The sequence below is a fragment of the Rattus norvegicus genome, chromosome 16, assembly GCF_021556685.1.
Source record: "Rattus norvegicus strain SHRSP/BbbUtx chromosome 16, alternate assembly SHRSP_T2T, whole genome shotgun sequence".
In the NCBI taxonomy this organism is placed as follows: Eukaryota; Metazoa; Chordata; class Mammalia; order Rodentia; family Muridae; genus Rattus; species Rattus norvegicus.
The window spans coordinates 14,704,776-14,729,651 of NC_141549.1; the positions used below are offsets into that span (position 1 = coordinate 14,704,776).

At 37.5% G+C, this 24,876-nt stretch overlaps 1 protein-coding gene across 9 annotated transcripts in view; it reads right to left on the bottom strand.

The window, feature by feature from the left end:
• Nrg3 (neuregulin 3) overlaps positions 1-24,876 on the bottom strand; it is a 1,115,105-nt gene that overhangs the window by 369,917 nt on the left and 720,312 nt on the right.

Here is a 24,876-nt window from a genome sequence, read left to right on the forward strand (position 1 = left end):
ATATATGCAACCAGCCACAAATTACCATTTAATGACTGAAAAGTGGATGCCCTTGGAGATATCCACAGGGGTGGGTAAAAGACTGGAAGAGAAAGTCATGAGTGGACATATGGTGGTTCAGGACTGTGGTTCTGCCAATGTCTTAACAACAACAACAAAATAAAAAAATATGAATAGTTTAGTAGATAAAAATAAAAGCTAAGATACGTTGTGATCTGGTAGCTCAGAGAATGATACTTGCTGTGTGTAATTTTAAAAATACATGCTATTGCCTTCTTGGAAGCTCGGCCTGCTCTGACCTCTCCTGGTTCCCTTTGCTCCATCCAGCTTAGTCCAGGAACAAATGCAACTAACCCGGGAAAGCTGAGAGAGAGCTGGTGTCCAGGCTCTACTAGTTACCTCTTCCTCCCTCTTCCCCCTGGCTAGCTTGGCCAAGCTGCCATCAATGCCCTGTCTTCTCACTTTCCCCTGTCCACCTTATTTCTGCAGAATCAAAAGACTAGTGAGCTTTATTATTTTAAAACTACCCAGATAACACAGTAGCTGGGCACAGAATCTTATCAGCCCTAATCTTATCAGCTATCAACTAGTTCCTGCCAACCTCCTCAGCCGCAGCCGGCTGTGCCGGAAGTCACCCTAGCTGCCCTCAAGACCTTACATAAATGTTGCCTTCTTCTCTTTCCAATGCATTCCTGGAAAAGCCTCCTCTCTTTCCTATATCTCTTCTTCCTGGGACCAGGAAGTCCCACCTTTACCTTTGCCCCACAATTGGCTCTTGCGTTCTTTACTGACCAAATCAAGAACCAACTAGGGCAACAGCACCTCCTCCTGGAGATATGCTATCTTTCAAGAGCTGAAGGAGTAAATGCTCAGTGAAGAGCAGAGCACACATAAAATCCAGCCATTACTCAAGAGATATAGGGAACAGTCAGCAGTCTGTGGGGGCATAAAGCAAACACTCTGAAAATAGTTGAGAATGGGAAAATAAAATATGGGGGTCTGTTGAGCATGGTATGGCTTTCCGGGTACACCAGTGACAGTCTATGATGAAGGAAGCAGTAGAAATCATCAGTAGCCACAAGATACAAATCCTGTACTGCCGAGGGCTGATAAGAAAATATTCAGCAGCAAAACTGGAACAGGAGACTAGATCGAGTTATCTCTCAGTTTTTCATGGCAGGGTTGCAATTTTCTTGCTATCCAGTGCAGCCATTATAATATTGTATGCTCGAACCATTACAATAGCAGGTTCCTGGATGTGTACTGTGGGGCATGGGAAGACAGTGAGTCAAAAAACTTCTGGCTGCTTTTTGCTATCATGGACCCCTTTGAGAAGCTGAGAAGAATTGAAAAATTTACATCAAGTTTTATGAGTTATCAACTCCTGAAGAAATCCATACATAAGCTCCAAAGTAATTGCCATGGTCCACATTATTAAGACTGAACCTCAAGCTGCTTGACTTTGCTGCTGGTATAATCGCTTTAAATAGCTTCTGTGTAGTAGGCTTGGGATCCATTCCCAGCCATAATTAATCTGGATAAAACCAGGGCTCCTTTCTGTTAATTAATGAATGCCTTTTCCCCAATAATTAAAAAGAAAGTCTTCATTAGCAAATTGTTTCTAATCCACCAGTGATTATACAAACAATCTCTCGAGTTGGAGCCTCAAACATTTCACAACCTACTGGACTTATTGTTAGGATATAAGCTTATTATTACTCTGTGTGTGTGTGTGTGTGTGTGTGTGTGTGTGTGTGTGTGTGTGTGTGTGTTCATGCACATATACAAGAACTGGCATATAGAGCTCAGAGCACAACTTTGAGAAGTCATAGTTCCTTCTTCCCATCAGATCTAGGGATTGAATTCGAGCCATTAGTTTTTATAGTAAGCAAAGCAGGGGGTGGGTCATTCTACTGGCCCAGAGAATATACTTGTATATTTACACTAGAGAACTAACCAACACGGGGAAACTGGGAAGAAGACTTGGTGCAGACAATAATGGCAAAATTTGTCTGAGTGTGGATTCTAAAGCAAATTCTAGTGTAAATATTGAAGCAGCATCAGTATATCCACTGTGACATTGTCGTGATCATAAAGAAGACACCTTTAGGAACATGTACACAAGTAAGCATAAAACTAGAAGACTTGAACACTTATGCATATCAAACCAGAGGTCTGCAGTTGCCAAGCTCCCATATGCACAGTTATCCCAAGGTTCATTATGTAAGACTGTCCATCTTGTTGATCCAGGCTGCTCATGCAATTACACATTCTCTTGAAGTCAATGTCATATTAATTGATTGGCTTAGTCATGCCTCTTGACCTAGACAATACTTCTTGTCCATCATCGTCATCGTCGTCGTCGTCGTCATGGTCATCATCATCTTCTTCATTTTCTTCTTCATTTTCTTCTTCATTTTCTTCTTCTTCTTCTTCTTCTTCTTCTTCTTCTTCTTCTTCTTCTTCTTCTTCTTCTTCTTCTTCTTCTTCTTCTTCTTCTTCTCCTTCTCCTTCTCCTTCTCCTTCTCCTTCTCCTTCTCCTTCTCCTTCTTCTTCTTCCTCTTCTTCCTCTTCTTCCTCTTGTTCTTCTTGTTCTTGTTTTTCTTCTTGTTCTTGTTCTTGTTCTTGTTCTTCTTCTTCTTCCTCTTCTTCCTCTTCTTCCTCTTCTTCCTCTTGTTCTTCTTGTTGTTGTTCTTCTTGTTCTTGTTCTTGTTCTTCTTCTTGTTGTTCTTCTTCTTCTTTTCTTCTTTCTTCTTCTTCTCCATCTTCACCATCTTCTTCATCATCATCATCAATATCTTCATCATTATCAGTACATGTAGGCATACAATGCTTATTACCTGGCAAAATTTATACTGGTCATCTCCCTACCACATATTCCCCAGAGAGAACCAGTGACTATTGTTCTTATTTGTCAGTTCCTATGAGGGTACTCATATCGTTTGTGGAGAAGATAACATCTCCCCAACATGGCAAGCTCTTGATAAATTGTAATCCTTTTAAGAGTTTTCTCTAAGTTTAAAGAACATTGTGGTTGTGCAAAAGAAGAGAAGACAATGTATACTCTGTCTAACTTTATGTTTACTTAAAGATTCAATGATTTCCTTCAAATTCTCCTTATCACACAAAGCCCTGATTTACTCATATCACTGTGTTCAGGAAAAAGGAACATCAGAATGCATTCTGATGTCCTTCACACTCCTTTCCTCATGACCCTGTCAGCTTTCTTCAAATCTCTGCTTTCTTCACTGGAGATTTGTTCTTGTTGTACCACAATTTCAAGCTGAATTGGCATACACAGTGCAGCCTCTAACACTCAGCCCTTGCTTATGTAAGCTCACCTCAAACTCCTATACATCCCATAATACCAGAACTCCCATGGGGAGATAGTCAGTGTTGACTCTATAATTGCTATTCTTTGACCCACTAATCTACATTAAGTCTTTTTACGATTCAGTTTTTAAGTAGGATAATTGTTTTACCTACTTCATATCACTTTTTACTCAAATAATGAGACTGTGATGTTTTAAATGTGGAATGATAACAACTTGCATTTCCAGATTGCATATAGAATCCATAGGACAAAGCTTCTAGAGAAGCTATTCCCAGCACCCCATTGTCTTTCTTTCTCCTCACCTGAAATACACTTCTACAGGCTATGCTTTAGGAGTTGTGTTGTGACTTTAAAGGTGTATGGCACATGTGGGAAGATAAAGATCAAAGTCTATGAACATCTGTGATGCCTACAGTTGTGTGGATCTTCCATACCAGCTTTCAAAAGCTATCTGGTTATGAGAGAGAGAGAGAGAGAGAGAGAGAGAGAGAGAGAGAGAGAGAGAGACAGAGACAGAGACAGAGACAGACAGAGACAGAGAGACCCTATGACCCTATTCCATCTATGGCTCTTTGAACATAACTGATTTTGTTGAACTCTAATAGGATTTTGATTTTTAACCTGAGATTTTAAGTGATAATGCTAAACAGTAGTTATAATCCAAGAACTTGGCATATTTTTGTTTCCTAGCTTGCTCCTTGTTCTTCTGAAATGTCATGTGGTTATTTGTACTAAAGCTAAATCCCTCCTTCTCCTGTGCTGAGAGTTGAAGTAATTTCCTGAGTGGTTTTGAGACAAATGATTTAATATTTCTAAGCAGTCATTTTGTATCTGAATATCTTTTAGGGGTTAGGATAGTACATGCCTTCTGCTAATTCTTATATAACCATGAAGTGGTTTATCTATATTAATAATACAATAAATATAGTCTCTTAAGATCTGTTCCTGTTTTTATAAGTATTGTAAAGCAATGTGTGATAGTATCTGATGGATAAACTCTCAGTAGCCTGCAGGGCACACTTACCACTGAGTCTCACTTATGTTTTCTCTGCATTCATGCATCAAAGTCATTTACAAAGGAGTTAAAGAAGTGAAGCAAAAGTAATCACTCTGGCAACACACAAATCTATGATTATAGAAACACATGACCCATGTGTAACCAATGCCATCATTGCTGCTCCTTCACCAACCACAATTGGTTTCATGATTTTTCTTTTGGCCCTTGTTTGCTCAAAGACACTGTGGTAAGGAATGCTTATTTTCCAAACATTCCACGAGAACTTCTAACCTTAACCACAAATAAGTCATCTAAGATTATTAATTCAATGGCAAAATATTTAAATACCAAAGGCCTGGCACTTACTCTTCTTTTCATAGTTGATTGGTGATTACAATGCTTTGAGTAGTGACATACAATTTAGAACACCTTGGCAGAGCAGTGTGACTTATAAAAAAAGATTTCTTTATTTTTCCTTATTGTGTATGGTATTTTGTCTGCATGTACATCTGTACACTGTAGTCCAATTCTTCTCAATGCCGGAGGAGAGGATCAGATTGCTCTGGTCAGAGTTACAGATGGCTTGGAGTTATCATATGGGTGCTAGGAACTCATTGAAGGTCCTCTGAAAGAGACAGAGTGCGCTTAACCTCTGATGAGTCTCTCCAACCCCATCATCAGTGGGTTATTTACACAAAATAACTGTGCTACAATTTGGATTCTGGTTTTCCTCTGAGGTCTTGAATGTAAAGACTGATTGCCCCAGGGACATAGAGCAGAGATATGGCTTATTGAAAGATCTGTAGGTTAAAAAAACATATTTCTGGGATAATATCCTCTGTTCTAGTATCTGTATAAGTAGATAACACCATATCACTTGCCATCAAACTATTATCAGACTCTATAATAAACAGAAATGGTTAGAATGAATTATATTTACCTACATGGGTTAATAATATAACTAAAACCATATATATCCCTAAATGTATGTGAGAACCTATATAACGACAGTGCACAGACAGACAGACACATACACACACACACACACACACACACACACACACACACACCCAAAATATACATTCTTTGCATTGCAATTGTGTCTGTTAAGATGTATCTTCAGAGACAAGAATTTATCTCTATTAGTAGAATACAGGATACACGAAGAAAGATTTTAGTTTAGGTTTTGAAATAATAAATTTTAACCCTGACACAGTGCCTGAGTATAACAAAAACAAAATGAGTAATTGTTGAATGAGAGCATGAGTAATTTTCAAATAAGAGTTTTGTTTACATTAACACATGACGTGACATATAGGATGGATTTAGTAAATATTTTTATGAAGAAATAGTAAGTCCATAAATGTTATAAGAAAACCTGTCCTTGTCTTCATCCTATGTATATTTATGTTTTACCTGAACCCAATCATCTTGTCCAAAAGAACAGAGGAAAATGACCATAAATAAATAAAATAAAACAACTAGAAGCGAATGAACTTCTAAAAATGAAACATAATAAAGTGAATAATAATATTAAATACATTAAGTGAACTAACATAAAAATAAGTAAAACAATATAAAATAAATATAACAAAGACTTTTTTCAAATAAAGTGCAAATCCATTCTTTTCAAAAGTAAAATAAAATGGATGTGACCAGACAGAGAGTGATCAGAGGAATTGTATACTAACAGATTAGCATACAAGCAGTGAAGATCTCAGTATAAGAAACTCAAACAAACTGAATATAATTAGGATCTGGAAGTTAATTATTTAAGGTTGAAAGAGCTTTGGAAGAAATTTCAGTACATTTCCATGTAACATTTCTTTTTTCTCTTCTTGTTTGATGATGAATAGAATCCTGATAACCAAAAGTATTTCTGAAATTTTTCTAACACTGCAATTATCTCACTAAATAGCATTGCCAGTTAGCCTTAAATGTCATTTACAAAAGCAATTCTAACGCCTGCTTAATTTGGTGATTTGCCAATCTATACAACTGTGTATGAAGAAACTAACATGCAGAGGGTAACGCAGGGATCATGTTTTCGAACAGTTTTAAATTTTAATTGTATTTGCTTACTGATTATTATGTGAGGCTGCAGGATGTGCAGGGGGTAGCATCTATGCCATGCTGCACATGAGGAGTTTAGAAGGTACCTGTAGAGTTAATTTTTTCCTTCTTTTATGTGGGCTCTGGGAACCAAACTCAGCTGGTCAGGCTTGTGTGTAAGTGTTTTATCTCCTGTGCCCTCACATTGCATCCCCACCCCATCCGTCATTCCCAAAAGAGAAAATCAGAAGCCTACGATTGAGACTATCAAAAAGAAAATTTGATACAGCCATTTCATACATGTTTTGGTGACTTGGGAGAAAACGATTTTGAAACAATACCTTTGTTGTTAGTTAGAATAAGTTCATTTAAGCCCTTGATACAGTACTGCTTGTGTCAGCCAGTTTACAATATTTTCTTTATGCCAGATTCTACAGACTGAGCTCTAGTGAATTAAGGAATTGCATATGTGCTGTCTTGGTGATAGCCTATAAGTCTGGAGTACCGTGATCAAATGGCCAAATACCTAAGGCCCACCATTCCTATTTAGCATTCTACAACTTCATTGAAAATTAAATTTGGGCAAGAGAAACTAATTATAAAGTCCTTTTAAAAGTTCATATAGAACTCTGTGACTCTTGAAGCTTCCTAAAATGTATACACATAGAAAAGCAATTTAAATAGAATCATCACGCTATGGGTGTGGAGGTTAATGCCAAAACTAGATTACCAAATAAAACCTCTAGTGTCTGGATTGACTTTCATATTTCTCGATTATTGGCCAAAGGGTCCCATAGATAACCCCAGCATTATAGACTATTGCATGTGATTTGGTTTACCCATCCCAACTGGTATAATAGACTATTGCTAAAGATATACCACATACTTAATCAGAGGACATGGAGAAATCCAGCTGGCACTTAACCGGGATATATGCTACCAGAGGAGAAAGCACCAACCTCCTGAACTAGAAACTCTACCACTCCTAATGACCTATTGCTGTACTCCCAGATCAGTGCATTGCTCAACCCTCATTAGAGAAGCTTCTTCTGGCAGTAAATGGTAATTAACACAGAATACCACAACCAGACAACATACAGAGAGTGGGGTAGTTCAGTTCTAAAATAGATGGCTATACCATATCCCTGTGAAGGTTTCAGGGTCAATGCTGAAGAAGGAGCAGAAAGTGTAAGAGACACAGGCAATGGATGACACCAAGAAAACAATATTTTTCAGATAAAACAGGAGAGACGTACATATGAACTCAAAGATGATGATAGAATGTATAAGATCTGGACACACTGAAGGCAGAGAAAATCCAGCACAGATGAGATGAAGCGGGTACAAAGTCCCACCCAGAACTAAAGAGCTATTCACAGTGGATAGCTGTTTGGAGCAGGAGAATCACCTTTCTTCAATGGAGTGTCACTGGGTATATTAAGCACACTCCAGGGCAGGTCCCATATTCAGGAGGAGTCGACAGACTTAAGTTAGACTCCATGTTTTGTTCTAAAAATGAGAAGGAACATGAAGTTGGGTTAGTAGAGAGAGGCCAAAGGAACTGAGAGGAGGGAAAGGAATGTGATCAAAATATATTGCTTGTAATTCTCAAAGAATAAATAAAAAACATGAAAAAATGTAAAATGTGCAAGAACTATTTATCTACCTCACTCTTCAAAATGGCATGGTTGGCATAATTTCCCAGGTGAAAAAAAAAAATCACTGGCTAAAAATTTCTTTTCTAGGTACAGGAGAGAATTCTATGGCTAAAGTGATTACCTAGCAATCATGAAGGCCTGGTTTTGGTACTCAGAAAGCACACATTTAAGGAAAAAATCCAAAAGCATTGTAATCTAAGTGATGAGGAAAACACAGGCTGGCACTTCCAGACATCCCTTTGTAGATCCACAGTCCCATCTTCTCCTACCCACCTGTCCGAGGTGGTCTCTGATGTGCTTCTTGCTATTATGATTTTCTAATCCTACTGTTATCTCTGTGTGGAATCATTCACTGTCCGTGTCTGTGTTTCAAATGTCTTACTAAACATTTGGTTTGCTTCCAGATCTTTACAGTTACTGAGAAGATATGTGCGTAATATGATATATGTGTGTTATATTACATATATGCAATAATAGTCTATATATGTATATAAGATATTTCTGTGTACATATTGATAAGACTAATCCTATGTAAGGCATATATTACCTTTCTAATAAATATCCAAAATATCTCCAAAAGTTGTGCTTCACTTTGCACTTCTACTAGAGGATCTGGACATTTTTTTTTATTCACATTTCTTACAGTTGATGCAGTCATTTTTTTCGTTCTCATTTTAGCCAGGTTGACTGCCCTATTTTCTTCTCATTTTTTGCAGGCCTAGCAATCAATTATGCATAGAGTCTTTCCCTGTGTTTTGCTTTTGCATTTACATTTTATTTTTTGAAGTGTTTATTCAAATCTTTCACCAACTGTTATGCTTTGGACTTGCAATTTAGACTTAATATTGATACACTTAATTTTGATAAATTTATACAATTTTATACAGAGATATACTATAAACAATCAATGATTGATCTACATTTTAAAATATTTCTTTAATTTTCTCTTTATGTGTATGTGTATGTGCATATGTGTATGTGTGTTATATGTGTGTTTGTATGCATGTGCATATATGTGTGTATGTGTCATATATGTGTGTTTTTATGTTGTGGTATGTATTTATATGTATGCCTGTACATATGTGCATATGTGTGTATGTGCTTGTGTGTGTGTGTGTGCATGTGTGGATATGTATGTGTTGTAAACATGGATGTTTATAAATGTGGAAGTGAATGTTGTTTGTGTGTTTGTGTGTGTCTATGTATGTGTGTATGTTTACAATGCTGCTCATATGAAGGTTCAAGGATAACTCACAGGAGCCTTCCTACTCTGTGTTTGGTGGTGATCAACTCTGGACCTTAGTCTTGGTGCCAAGTGTTTTTACCCTGAGCTAACTCCTTGGCCCTCCTGCTATTGTTTTAACTCTTTTCTTTCAAATTATTCATGTAGTTTTGTAGGTAGATTTCCAACTATTCCAGCAGCACATGTTGAAAATCTTATGCTTTCTCTAATTGATTTTGCCTCTGGTCAAAATTTAAAAAAATCAAGTTTGTATATGAAGTCTCTCTTTAGCAATTGCTTTATCTACTTGTATATATGCAAATGATATTTGTAATGGTTACTATGTAATAAAGCCTGATATCAGGTAATTACATCCACTTTACTTTTCAAAGGTGATTTTGTTATTTAAAGGTCTCTGCATTTCCCTGTGATTTTTAGAATGACTTTGTAACCTTAACTTAAAAAAAGGAATTTTATCATGTTATATTTAATCAGAGAATCAATTTATTTGCTACTTATATGCCTTTTAAATATTTTTAATATTTTTAATGATTTTGTAGGACCTGATCAGCCCTACGTCCAGGAGGTCCCACTCACGAAAACACGGAGTCAGAGAATGATGCAATAAGCAAGAGGTTTAATAATCCAGTACACTATGAACAACAATGCCAACCAACCATAACTTCCAGGGACTAAGCCACTACCCAAAGACTATACATGGACTGACCCTGGGCTCCAACTGCATAGGTAGCAATGAATAGCCTAGTAGGGGCACCAGTGGAAGGGGAAGCCCTTGGTCCTGCCAAGGCTGGACCCCGCAGTGAACGGGATTCTTGGGGGGAGGGCGGTAATGGGGAGAGGATGAGGAGGGGAACACCATCTAGAAGGGGAGGGGGAAAGGCTGGGGGATGTTGGCCTGGAAACTGGGAAAGGGAATAACATTTGAAATGTGAATAAGAAATACTCAATTTAATAAAGATGAAAAAAAGTTAAAATAAGATTAGGCAAAAGTCCTTACATCATGAGGCAACTATGAGGAAGAGTTCAAAGAGCAGGCAAAAAAGTCACACACACCCCAACACCCACTGTTAGGAGTCACACAATAATACCAAGCTATACAACAGTAACATATTGGAAAAGGACCTAGCTCAGACCCATACATGCTCCTTGATTGACTTCGGTTTTCGAGAGTCTCTTTGAGCCCTGCTTAGTTGATTCTGTAGAGGCTTCACTGTAGACTACTCTGGCTTCTAAAACCCTTACTTTCCTCTTCAGTGGGGTTCCCGAAACTACACCTAATGTTTCGCTGTAGTAACCTGCATCTGCTCCCATAAATTGTTAGCTGACATATCTCTGATGACAATGGGCTAGGGGCCAATCTATGAACATAGCAGACTCTCATTAGGAATCATTTTATTGACCCCTTGCCCCGCCTGGAATGTTTGGTTCTATCCTAGGTCTCTGGACTAAGATTAACATGTGAGATTGTAAAATGATGTGCTCTGTTTTTATTCTGTCTAAACACAAAATAAATTTGTGTTTTGAAATATTCTTTCATGACTTAGGCATTATGTAAAGGTGTGCTAGTTCCCAAATACGTGGGAGTTTTCCCAAAGATCACTTATGGAACATAATTTAATTCTATTGTGTTTTGTTGTACATTGTGCGAATTATAGTTTTTAAATATATTGAGGCTTGATTTAAAGATCCAGATTTAAAAAAAACAGTTTGTTAAATATTTTGTATGTACTTGAAAAGAATGTGCATTTTGCTGTTGTTGACCTAAATGTACTAAAAGTAATTATCTCAAGTTGACTGATATGACTGATAGTGTTGATCAAAATTATCCTTTTTCTTCAATGCTTGACCTTCCAGTTAAAATCATTTCACTTAAGTCTATAGCAGAATGGGGCTACTTTTCCTGCATTTAGATGGTTTGAGTCATTTCCTTTGAATATGTATATGAGATTTATTATTTTTTAGTAGTTAATGGCCTCTTAACATGTAGTCTACTTTATTAGTACTCAGAGGACTTTTATCCTTAGCAATATTCTTTCATTTAAAATTTATTTCATCAAGTTATATAGCCAAGGCTTGATTTCATGAATGACTATTAATATCTACTTTTTTAGTTTTTGCATTTTCCTATCTTTATATGTAAAATGAGTGGGGCTGGAAATATGGACTAGAGATTAAGAGCTCTGGCTGCTCTTAAAGAGCACCTGGGCCAAGTTCCCAGTACCCACAAGGAGGCTAAACAACCATCTGAAATTCCACCTCTAGGGGATCCAGCACCATCTTTCTAAGTGTTCAGCCACCAGGCAAGAAATTAGTGCATAGACACACATGCAGGCAAGATACTCATATACACAAAATAAAATGAATAAATCCTCAAAATTCATTACTTCCTTGTAGTACTCATTTCACTTTTTAAACAAAATCCAATATAGTTCATAAATGTCTCAAAGTACTATTAGTAACAAAATCTCACCGACATGACTTCCCTCACATGAGCTGAATGAAGCTTACACCAACAGATGTGCCAAACTGGAATGAGAAAAGCTCATAGAACCTTCACCCTACACAAAGAACTACAGCCAACTAAGCAAAACTGGGAGTAGTAGAGGTGGTCTTCCTCAAGGAGGAACAAACCAATTTGTTGCTCAATGCCAAACAGCCATCTCTGAAAACATTAGTGACGCTGTATAGATGGAAGAGTATTTATTTAGGGACATATGTATATGTAAATACATATATGTATTCAATTACAATTAATGAAAAAGAGGTCAGACATTTGCAAGAGATTGGGGAGGGGCTTATGGGAGGATTTGAAAAGAGGAAAGGGAAGGGGGAAATGCAATTAAATTACAACCTCTAAAATGAACAACAAAAGTCAAATCCTATATTCTTCACTTTTTAATTTAGGATATTAGGTTATTTGCATTTATTAATGTGGCACATAATTATGTTTAAATCTATCATAAAATTTTTCATTTGTCTTACCTGTTTTTCTTTTTTTTAGTTTTATTTTTTTCATGTTTGGTGTGAAGTTTTTTTAGTAGGAACTCTAGTACTGTATCCTAGATTCTTAGTCCTCACACTTGATGATGCCATCCTCTGGGTGGTCTCAGTGTTTATGGTATATTCTTTATCTAAACCATCAACAGTCAAGTGCAGTACTCCCTCTGTTTATGCAGTATTGCTATTCACTCCTATACACTGCTATTCAAAACTTTATGTGGCTCGCAATTGAAAAATTTCTTTTTCTGTGTATATAATTTTAAAGTTAAAATTTTAAAAGTTGTCCTGACATCTGCAGACCCTAATTCTGTGTCAGAGTGGCATATTTTGATTAATTGATTTGTCTCCTGTTTGTGAAAACGTGGGTCCTGTCTTATATGCTTTCCTTTATCTGTGTACTTTCAAAAGCCCTCAGTTTCTTTATTGCACTTCTAATGTCTTATTTCAAGATCCTTTTCCTGAATGAAGAAAACCATTCTTTCACCTTTTTGCACTTACAGATTCATCTTATGTTTATTTTCCTTCAGTCTTCTTTTCGATTGGAGAAAAGGTGGCATTTCTTTAAAATTATATAAGTTAATTCTGATTTTATGAAATTCCTTCTTCTGAAACGAAAATAAAAATGATGGCATTGTTCCATGTTATCTTTACTAAGTAAGCCTGTGGTCTATTTCAAAGGTTCTGTCATATAAGAAATAGAGGCTGTATACCATTTCAATTCTAAGAGTAAATATTTATTATTTAATATGTTTCTTAAATAGTTAAATCAATTAAGTATTTGTTACTAAAATAAATTCCACATTGCTTATATAGACAATGACTGGCTTTCACAATAAAAATGTAACTGTATATTCTTTTTAAATACGATATTGTGTGTGTTGTAATATACTTTTAGTGGAAGATTTTAATAACTAGGTTTCCTACCAGTAAGCTTCTAAGCTACCAGAGGTGTCTGCAACTACATTTTTTTATACAGAGAAATAATTGCTCTTATGTTTTTTTTAACATAAATACCTTTATGACAAGGTGGCATAAAGATTGCCTGGCTAGTTAGTCCCTTTCTGGATTTCATAGACTTGGCAAAGAAACACTTTTTCCTTTTTCATCAACAAAATCTGTACAATCCAACAAACCAACCGACGCTGAATGAATGAATGGATGAATGAATGAAATGTGAGCATGTTTTAAAAATGTATTCATTTACTAATTGTGTTCTGCATACATGTAAAGCAAAATCAAGACGTCTATATACACAGAGCTGTTTACTCACATGTTTTGATTTTCTTCTCAAATATTAAAATTTGCATGCTCTGGGTGAGAAGGGCTGCACCTGCCAAGTTCTTTTCGCCCAGGTTCAGCCAGCACCATACTCCTGATCATTTTATTGGGAGACAGACTCTAAGCTATTCAGCTAGCCAGCACACGAATTCTCTTCATTTTAAAATGGTTTGCATGGAGACTTAACTACCTTCCAAAAAGCCTGCAGTGAGAGATAAAATGCCCGAGAATAATAAAATTCTTTCTAAATCCTCTCACTCAATAGATCTCCTCAAACCTTCCCTAAAGAGAGAAGGGGATTGTATCCAAGCTGCCATCGTGATGGACTGTCATCTAAAACCACATCCTGTGAAAGCTCTGGGGAAAAATAGTATATGTAGTTCCATTTCACAACCCTGTAAGTGGCACAAATAATATAGCCCACTTGCCTGACTGTACTATGCACCTTGCTTGAAAGATGAAAATTTGGGCTGCTGCAGTATCCCTTTGCAAAAAAATGTAAAGCGATACTTAAGTTTTGAAATTGCGTCTAACAGCTCACTGACTGCGTGAAACACTTTGTCAACAAGGTGTGAGTGTCACTCTTGTGACTACTTTTACAAGTGCTGAGTTCTTCATGGCAATAGAGTAGAGGACAGACAAACAGCCATAGGTATTTGGTGTTTCTTTGGTAGTTCCTGAAAATAACTTTCTAAGAATATAATATATATTATAAATAAAAAGCCAGCACATTTAAGCATAGAATACATATTTAAAGTGTTAATAGCTATATGAGGGAAGCTGGAAGCTGCAAACATTGTCCGGGGCCTTTATTCTGGTTAATGAATGGTAGACAAGTCACACTCCTAAATATAGGTTCTTTTTTGAGATTACAAAGGACAAAAAGTGAGGAATATGCTACAGGACTTATAAAGCAACACACTCAGATAACACACGCACGAAACACGTACACACACATTTTGCAAACACGGTCACACTCTTTTGGGGGCTATTATCCTATACACCAGGTAGTCTTCAGGTGTTGCGTGGTCCCACTGAACATTCGATCTGATAAACAAAACAAAACGTCCTGAGAATTCTTGGATTTAGCTGAGTTCAGCTCTTGAGATGCTTAACTGGGTGTAAGCTACTGCAGAAATATTCACCGAAAATGTCGATGACCACAGCTAGTCTGCATGTGGGTAGTGTTATGAAAGTGTTTCTTTCAAGGACTATAAAAAAAATCTCTCAACAATAAGCAATCTCTCCAACCCAAAACTTGCAAAGATTTAATCACACTTTTCTTTGGCTTCTAGCAGCTTACAGCTGCAATTTTCTTGTCCTTTTAGAGGTAAATCTTCTTAAATACTGTGTATTTGGACTGGAGAGATGGCTCAGCGTTTAAGCTCTGACTGCTCTTCCAGAGGTCCTGCGTTCAATTCCCAGCAACCACATGGTGGCTCACAACCATCTGTAATGGGATCCAATGCGCTCTTCTGCTGTGTCTGAAGAGAGCTACTACAGTGTACTCATATACATAAAATAACTGAATAATCCTTTTTTAAAAGAGACTGTATATTTGTGGATTGAGAGAAGGGAGATCTGTATCTCTTTCCGTCCTGATAGGAAGAAAGTAGCCTAACATCTGGATAGTATGAATGTGTTCTCTTGAGGTAGAGGTGAAAACATTTGTGTTGCCTCAGACATAAGCAATGATTACACATCAAGATAATGGAAAATGCTTAGTACCAAAACCAACCCACACACACACACACACACACACACACACACACACACACTCACACACACACTCACACACACACACACTCACACTCACACACACACTCACACACACACTCACACACACACACTCACACACACTCACACTCACACACACACACTCACACACACTCACACACACTCACACACACACTCACACTCACACACACACTCACACACACACTCTCACACACACACACTCACACACACACTCACACACACACTCACACACACACTCACACACACACTCACACACACACACTCACACACACACACTCACACACACACACTCACACACACACACACACACACACACACACACACACACTCAGTGTCTTTCTATGCCCCACTGTCAATTTCTTCCAGCATTGAGAAGTCTCTTGGTTTTATTCTAACAAAATTAAGCTCTATTTGAACCAAACTCTCTTCATTATCCTGCTATTTACTATCGTGTAAGATCAGCCTTTTCTACCTTATGCAGTTCTCCTACCTTTGATATTATAGTGACTTACTATAATAGGAAGTTAAATCACATTTGATATTTGCCTGAAGAGTTAAGAGATATGCTGTAATGTACTTACAGAAAAAAATGAAGATATACTACCATTGATAGATGATGATCTTAAACTTTACTTGGCCCTGCATTCCTAGAAGGTAGAATATCATGAAGCTTGAGAAAGCTCCCATCCTTTTGTAAACCATGAAGTGAAAAATGGCTGAGAACTATCATAAAGAGTTTTAATATTCTTTTTGCCTATTACAGCCAAATTGTTATCCTTAAGCCTTGATTTTACAGACACTTTCTGCCACTCATTTTTGTTTATATTTTTTTATTAACTTGAGTATTTCTTATATACATTTCAAGTGTTATTCCCTTTCCGGGTTTCCGGGCAAACATCCCCCTCCCCCCTCCCCTTCCTTATGGGTGTTCCCCTCCCAACCCTCCCCCCATTGCCGCCCTCCCCCCATAGTCTAGTTCACTGGGGGTTCAGTCTTAGCAGGACCCAGGGCTTCCCCTTCCACTGGTGCTCTTTATTTATATTTTTAAGAAATGTTTTCTTATTTAATTTAATGGGTATGCATGGGCAGCTTAGTGAACACATCTGCTTGGTGTTCATACAGTGCCCACAGAAGTCAGAAGGAGGCCTTAACTTCTAGAACTGGAGGTACTAACAGTTGTGAGCTGCTATGTGGGTGCTGAGAATCAAACAGGGGCCTCTGGAAGAGCAACAAATGATCTTAGCCACTGAACTACAGGTCCAGCCATTCAAATATTTTTAAAGCATATTTTGATGGAACATGTTAGCTTGTATTTGCAGGTTCCAAAATTTAAAGAAGGAATTTTCATAAGAAAGGGAGAAATGCAGAAGAAAGAAATTTGGAAAGCCATTAAAGAATTCTAAGCAGGTATTATTAGAAAAGATATTTTTCTTTGTTCTCACATAACAATAAAGGATTAAAAATCTATCTCAGTATATGCAGATAATATGACAAGTCTCTCTTATGTAAAAAATCTCTCTGTGTGTACGTGCATGCGCACATGTGCACCATTGCTCTGTGCAGTAGAAATCAGAGAAAATCACATGTATAACAGCAGTAGACAATGATCGTAGGTGAGATGGAAGGAGTTTATAAATCAAATTTGGAATAACATGATATAGGCACCAGGGTAAACTAAGCTATAGAAACAGATAACAGGTCATATGACTAGTCAACCAATGGCCTTGTGACACTAATAAATCTGATTAGTCATGACAGTGGCCTTCATGTGGACATAGCCAGAATAAGAAATCCTATGATGCCCTGATCTTGTTTGTAATCGGGTGATCTCCCACCTAATAGAAGATGCTGCAAGAGGAAGTATTCCCTGAAGAAAACAAGCTTGGAGTAATTTTTCAGTAATTATGTAAATGTTGAGAATATTGCATAGGTAAGATATTTCTCTTGCTACATGGTATCAGACATTTCTGTACTGTTTTCATTTAATGCAGGAAAAGTGGCTCAAGGACGAAGAAGGTTCTTGGCCATAAATTTAGAAAAAGGCGTTTGAGTTAAGAGCTAATCTGTTTTACTGTTAGGAGCTTTCTTCCTTTCTTTAGTCCTTTTTTTCTCTTGTAGTTATTCCTTCCTTTAGATTATCAAATATACTTTAAATTAGATATTTCCATTGCTACATATATGCAATACATACTGATTACTGAAACTTCTACCCTCTCTAATACCCCTTCCTGTCCATTCTTGTCTATTACTCGTGCTCCAGACAATTTCTTACCTTCCTTGTTGCTCTATTGCTTGCCATTGTGGGCCTTTTTGTGACCCCATGGAGTTATACAATAGAGCCTCGTGGGCTGACCGTGGGTACATATCTGAAAACAATGACGTGCCTTCTCCCAGAATCTAACATACAGTCAGTAGTTCAGTATTAAGTAAGAGGGTATCACGAATCTTCTGCCATGTATGTCTGACTATAGAAAGGACCAGTCTTGGGAAGGGTCAGCACAAGTAACCATTGCTGCTAACATGTTGTAATTGCAACAGTTGGGTCATGCCTAGGGGACAGAGCATTTTGTGGCAGATGTTGCTGTCTGCTGGCTGTTATGTTTCCCCTATCTCAGTGTTTCACAATTTCTTATGAAACATAAAAATAGTAGTACAAATGTTTTGTTTAAAGCTACGCACTCAACTTCCGTTCATTCTCCGTGACTTGGACAACTACAAGTGTCCATGTTCTCTATTGTTCATTGCAAAGTAAACCTTCTCTGATTAAGGCTAATAGTAGGTGTTTCTCTGCGTGCAAACATGGATATTTAGAAGATAGTATTATGTCAATTTAACTAAATAAAGGTGGTAAATTCCCCCCTTGGGCCCATGTCATCCTTAGGCAAGAACTGTTGACTAGTTTCATTGTGCCAGGCATGGATCATGGATACAATCTGGTGAAAAAAAAATCCTAAAGCCAGTGAAACTGTGTCTGATCACACCCATAGCAATCAGGATACCATTGGACGAGTGTGGGCACATTTTCTTGGCAGGTTGGTTATATTGCTTCTAGGGTTCATAGCGAGGCAATATTTCTGATGCCCTTTCTGTTCTAATGCTTTCTAGCACCTTGAAAGCTACGTGCCCGGAAGGAAGTTGCCTGCTCATTTCCAGCTTGGTTTCCTCATATCTTACTGCTATGCTATGTGCAGTCTTCAGCAACAAGCTTTCATTACATAGCTCAGGAGAGCAACCAAGAAAACCGACGAGACCCTTTATTGTTTAGGTGGCTTCTGGGACTTCCCTGATGAACAACTTCCTGTTGAGCTTCCCCACATCTGGCAGTGGGGACTTTGTTTACAATGATCCACTGCTCCTAGGATCTTGCTATCTAGCTGAGTAGAGCGTCTCCCTTCAGTCTTTTATATTTTTTTAAATTGTATTACAAGATCGTATGTTCCCATGGGGCTTTTTAAAAAATACCTGCTTACGATCACATTGATTTATCTACTGATTTCCTATTTTCTTTATAGGAGGGTAGAATTCTGTTGTGTATAAACACCACCTTTTACGTTTTGTGTATATTAGTTAACAGATATCTAGTCTGAGGCCATTTCTTAGCAACTGTGAATAAAGTATCAATGAACATGGATGTGAAGGGATCTCTATATAACACATAGAGTCATTTCCGTATATTCCCAGGAGTGACCTGGCTATATCATACAGTATTTTTTTTAATCTCTCTCTCTCTTATTTTAGAAACCTTCAGACTGATTTCCCGACTGGCTGTTCTAGTTTTACACTCCCACTGACAGTGTCCCTCAGTTTATAGGGCTTCCCATTTCCCCATGTCCATGTCAGCATTTGCTGTCACTTGTGTTTTGAATAATGGGTATTCTGACTGGGGTAAGATGCCATTAAAAATAATATTAATCTGCATTTTATAATACTTAGAGATATATGAAGTTTGGAAGTGCTTCCTTGATGCCGTCTTCATCTTTTTGACTCTGACTTTCTTTCTTTTTCTTTGTCTTTTTTTTTTTCGGGGCTGAGGTGACTCTGACTTTTTAAAACATTGAAAAGAGCTGGATGTGGTGGAATAATCTTGCAATCCCAGCACTTAGGAGAGTAAACTATGAGCATCAAGAGTCCCAGTGCCAACTCTAGGCCACACGGTGGGTTTTATGACAGCCTGGAAAGGAGCCACTGTACCAGAAACATAATTTCATAGTATAGATAGGTGCATGTATGGAATACTAAGAAGGGAGAAGAAAAATAAGAGAAAGTTCTTAGCACTGAAATGGCAAACTCAGTGAACTCTGTCGTAAAATCTACATACTCTCTTAAAACATGAAGACAAATTCTTTTTTCCTAAGAGCAAGCATCCAGACTTAATATCTAACAGAGTTCACAGGGAAATTGAAACGGTAAGGCTTGTTTAACACTGGTGGTCTATTTAATCATGTCTTTATCCCTGCTTGGGCTATAGGGGGTAGATGATTCAGTACACAAACGGCTTTATTGGAGCACATTCCCTGATAGGCAAACCTGTGGGAATTACTTTATACCTCAACGCATTGCAAATAGTGAAGGATAATGTGAAACAATTCCCATTTACAGGCTGAACATTTTGTCCTAGCTGGAAGAGGTACAAATTGCTCTCCCAGTGTAGACAATATGGTTTTGACTGTGCTTACACTTTTACATTAACATTTCTAATGAATACCCTTGTTCTTTATAGTATTCTTCAAACTGATTGTAAGTCCTTGCTGGATTCTTCATTACGAAATTAAATGAGATCTTTGACAACTTCAGGGATATGCTCTCTCTTAGCTTGCTTGCTTTCTTTTTCTTTCTTTCTTTTTTCTTTTCTTCCCTCTTTTCTATTCTCTTCCTTTCCCTTCCCTTCTTTTCTTCCTTCCTTTCTTCTTTCTTCCTTTCTTCCTTTCTTCCCACCTTTCCCTTCCCTTCCTTCCTTCCTTCCTTCCTCCCTCCCTCCCTCCCTCCCTCCCTTCCTTCCTTCCTTCCTTCCTTCCTTCCTTCCTTCCTTCCTTCCTTCCTTTGTTTCCTTCCTTCATTTTTTTTTCTGGAAATTTCTCCACCAGCTTAAACTACATCTAAAGCAAAGGGAAATCAGACAGGGAAACATCAGTCTCTAAGAGCAAAAGAAAATGAAAAACTTTATCAATGGTTCGGAGTTGTGATACTTGATAGGAAGTAAACATCTTAAAATCTAAAAATTTGCGTGCAGAGAAGAAAGCAAAGAACAATAAAAAATAAAAATAGAAAACACAAAGCAGTCCATGTTTGCATCGTGGAAATCATAAGGAGTTGAGAATCAGGTAATTCTGAAAGGGGAGAACAGCTATTAAAGAAGCGGGCATGACATTTGTATAAGGGACATAATATGTTCTTATCCTTGCCTCTAAAGAATGATCTTTTATTTGCTCCTGCAATGTTGACAGTGAAACAAGGCAGGTGATTGGAAGATTTATCGCTGTGAAGATTGCTAAAAGATAGAGGATTTATCACAACTGATATAGGACAACAGGGCATATTATAGGAGTTCCACTCTGACACCTCAACGCTTTTTAAAGTAGTTTAAAAATTCTCAGTGAGGTAACCCAATCACCAAAGAACACACATGGTAGGAATTCACTGATAAATGAATATTAGCCCAAAAGCTCAGAATACCCAAGATACAATTCACAGACCACATGAAACTCAAGAAGAAGGAAGGCCAACGTGTGGATGCTTCGGTCCTTCTTAGAAGGGGGAAGAAAAATAATAATTTCACAGGAGGAAATACAGAGACAAAGTTTGAAGCAGAGACTGAAGGAAGGCCATTCAGAGACTGCCCCACGTGGGGGATCCATCCCATATACAGCAATCAAACCCCATCAATATTGCAGATGCCAAGAAGTGCATGCTGACAGAAGACTGATATAGCTGTCTCCTGAGAGGCTCTGCCAGAGCATGACAAATACAGAGGCAAATGCTTGCAGTCAACCATTGATCTGAGAACAGGATCCCCAGTGGAGGAGTTAGAGAAAGGACTGAATGAGCTGAAGGAGTTTGCAACCACATAAGAAGAACAATAATATCAACCAACCAGACTCCCCAGAGCTTCCAAGGACTAAACCACCATCCCAAGAGTACACTGAGATGGACCTATGGCTCCAGCTGCATATGTAGCCTAGGATGGCCTTGTCAGGCATCAATGGGAGAAGAGGTCCTTGGTCTTAAGAAGGCTCGATGCTCCAGTGTAGGAGAATGTCAAAGCGGGGAGGTGGGAGGGAGTGGGTGGGGAATCATCCTTGTAGAAGCAGGGAGAAGGGAGATGGGAGAGTGTGTTTCTGGAGAGGAAACCGGGAAAGGGAATAACATTTGTAATGTAAGTAAAAAAATATCCAATAAAGAACAGTAGTCAGTCGGGGAGCAGACATTTAGGAATTTGTGTGTGTGTGTGTGTGTGTGTGTGTGTGTGTGTGTGTGTGTGTGTGTGTGTCTGTGTCTGTGTCTGTGTGTGTGTGTGTGTGTGTGTGTGTGTGTTGTATGTGTGCGTGTGTGAGATGGGGGGGAGCCAATAGTGATAGACAAGAAAAGAGCGAGTTTGTATAAGACACATGATATGTTCCTATCCTCACCTCTGAACTTCTCTGGCACCATGTCTGCTTGGGAGCTGCTATGCTCCTACTCGAGGAGATTGAATTGAACCTCTGAACTTGTAAGTCAGTTCACCCAAAACGGTACCTGTTCACAGCAGTGAAACCCTAAGACAACAGTGAGCCAATAGCAAATGCTTTGCATTTAGATTAGGCCAGAGCCATGCTGGAGAACCGGACAATGCCCCTTTGAACATGAATGGAATAACTGGATGACTTCACAATAATAGAAAAGAATAAATTATTGAAGAGTCCATGTTTGGAAAATCGCTGGCTTTTGAGGAAAACAAAACACAATGAAATTGGAACAAAATATTTCTTCAAAAAGTCTAATCTTTTCCAGGATGATGGATTTCATAGTCTTCAGACCATGTGACTCAATTAATTAAAAAAAAATGAGCAACAACTTGCTCTTTATGCCCTAAGATACTTCAAAGATAATTTTGTTGTAAGGAATCCGAATTAGGGTACTCATACACATTTCGCCATTTTATCATATACATGGCTAGCATAGAAAGGGAGATAGAGTTCAGTAAATATTGGCTCTCATCCCCTTTCTCTCAAGTCTTCCATAGACATTTTTCAGAATTTTGTAGTACCCAAAAAATGTTCGTCTAAATATGTGTGATGTCACACTCATGAACACAGGCAATGTTATTACTTAAAATTAGCTGTATTTCTACACTTGATCTTAGCCAAAATGCCGAGAAGCGATAGCAGTATTTCTAATCTAATGAAATATTGTGTTTACTTTTATATATTTTCTTAAACATTAACGTGAGCATGTTTTAAACTTGGATTTAAGAGAAGTACACACACAGCAGCTGGCTGATAGGTCACTCTAAGTTTCTGTTGCTCTATAGCATTCATGTTTTCCCTCCTCGTTTCTGATACAATTCGTAGAAAACATGTTTTTCTTCCTTGTATAATTCCTTGGGGTCTTATTTTCTCTAGTTGTATCCACGACCCCCCCATTATATCTCTCTTCAGTCTATAGTTTCCATCAAACAATAGTTGGCTCTGGAAGTTTGGGTAGAGAAATCCTCATAGCTTCTCCATCAATCATGAGAAGTATGCTTCCATACATGGCAGAAATTCAACTACATTTGGTTTTATTTTCCTTTTTTGCTGCAAACATCTGTTAATAGGCGATATGTTTGACCTTATTGCTTTGGCATTTGGAATCTGTTTGTACTCTAAATCACTTCTCTCTTGCTTGTGATTCAGGTATTTCTCTAAGATACCGTTGCATCTATAAGTTGGTAGATTTAATTGTAAGATAAATGCTCGATTCATCTGGGTATCTCTTAGAATTTTTTTAAAGAAGTTGATTCACAAGTACATCATAAAGATAAATAGTAAGGTTTCTATTTCTTTGCATTACTATGCATTCACACTTTAAAAATATTTGATGTATTTCCATCTATTATGTTTTTATTATTATAAAGACTCATATTATCCAACATTTGACTTATAATTTTGCTAGGAATTTTTCAAGCTGATTCATTAGTATAATCAATTAAAAAACACACATATATGCTTATATATACACAGATACATAATATGTGCTCATATATACACAGATACATAATATATGCTCATAGGTGCTTAAGTACAAGCTCAGAAGAAGCAATTGAAAAAATTTATAATATAGACTTTTCTCAGAATTTTAATGATTAGCAGACCTTTTGGTATATATTTATATGAATCTATGTTTTAATTTAAGCATATATAACCTAAAGTTAAAATTAATGTGAATTTAAAGTGTTCATATTTCACAGAAAGGAACTATAGCAAAACTAATATTCTAATTATTACTAAATCATGTACGCTATTCTCAAAAGAACATTGTACATGAATTAGTTAATATTTTCAAGGTACCTTAAAAATAATAGGCCTGTGTAGCAGTATTCCACTTAGCTTATGACATATTAATAATGCATTTTATTTATCTAGCATTTGAAATGGAGCTTAATGAATTAATGAACATAATACTCAATCATGTTTAATAAAAAGCCTTGAAATAACTAGTCTAAATGATTCAGTTATCATTTCATAATTATACTTAGCACATTTTATTGCTCTTGTTTTTTGAAATCGTTTTGCAAATACATAGCACGTCCATCTTCAGTTCCTGCTACATATGTACTACTGCTATGGTAGCGTCTAGATGCACAGATGAGCTAAAGCTTTCCTCCATTCCCCAGGATAAGGTGCTGCTACAAAGTGACAACTTTGAGTTTAGGTTAAGACACTGGAATAACTCAATATGTAATCTTAACCAACACTGTCATGGAACTCAGCAACTGACTTATTTTCTAGAAATGAAGCGCAAGTGGATATAGTCTTAATATTTTAGTAACCAAAAGTGTGTCATTCACTGAATAAAATTGTCAGGTGTCTCTCAGTCATTGTCATCAAATTTTTAAAGTTGAGACAAGTCTAAAAGGGATGAAGAGGTATTTTGTTGCTGATATCCACATGCGGATAGCCCACAGGTGTTAAATAGAAATGTTAAAAAAGGGGGTTGGGGACTTAGCTCAGTGGTAGAGTGCTTGCCTAGCAAGCGCAAGGCCCTGGGTTCGTCCCCAGCTCCGGAAAAAAAAAAAAAAAGAGGGCTTTCCTCCACAGAAATGTTAAAAAAGTCTGGTAACCTTGAACAAAAACTGAAAGACACATGGTCATTTGGACATCCTTCCAGAAACAAACTCTTAGTGTTATATAGTGCTTGTGACTAGTCAGCTTTCGGGAAAATTGGCTTAACTCTCAGGAGAAGAGCTCTTTGGATGGGTCAGTGTATGCCACAGTCTGAATGTTTGACTCCCACCTCTCCGCTCGTATGTAGTGCTAAGGCAGACGAGCAGCCTACAGGGCTTCACCATCTCCAAATGGGATTTGTACTTTTATGTAAA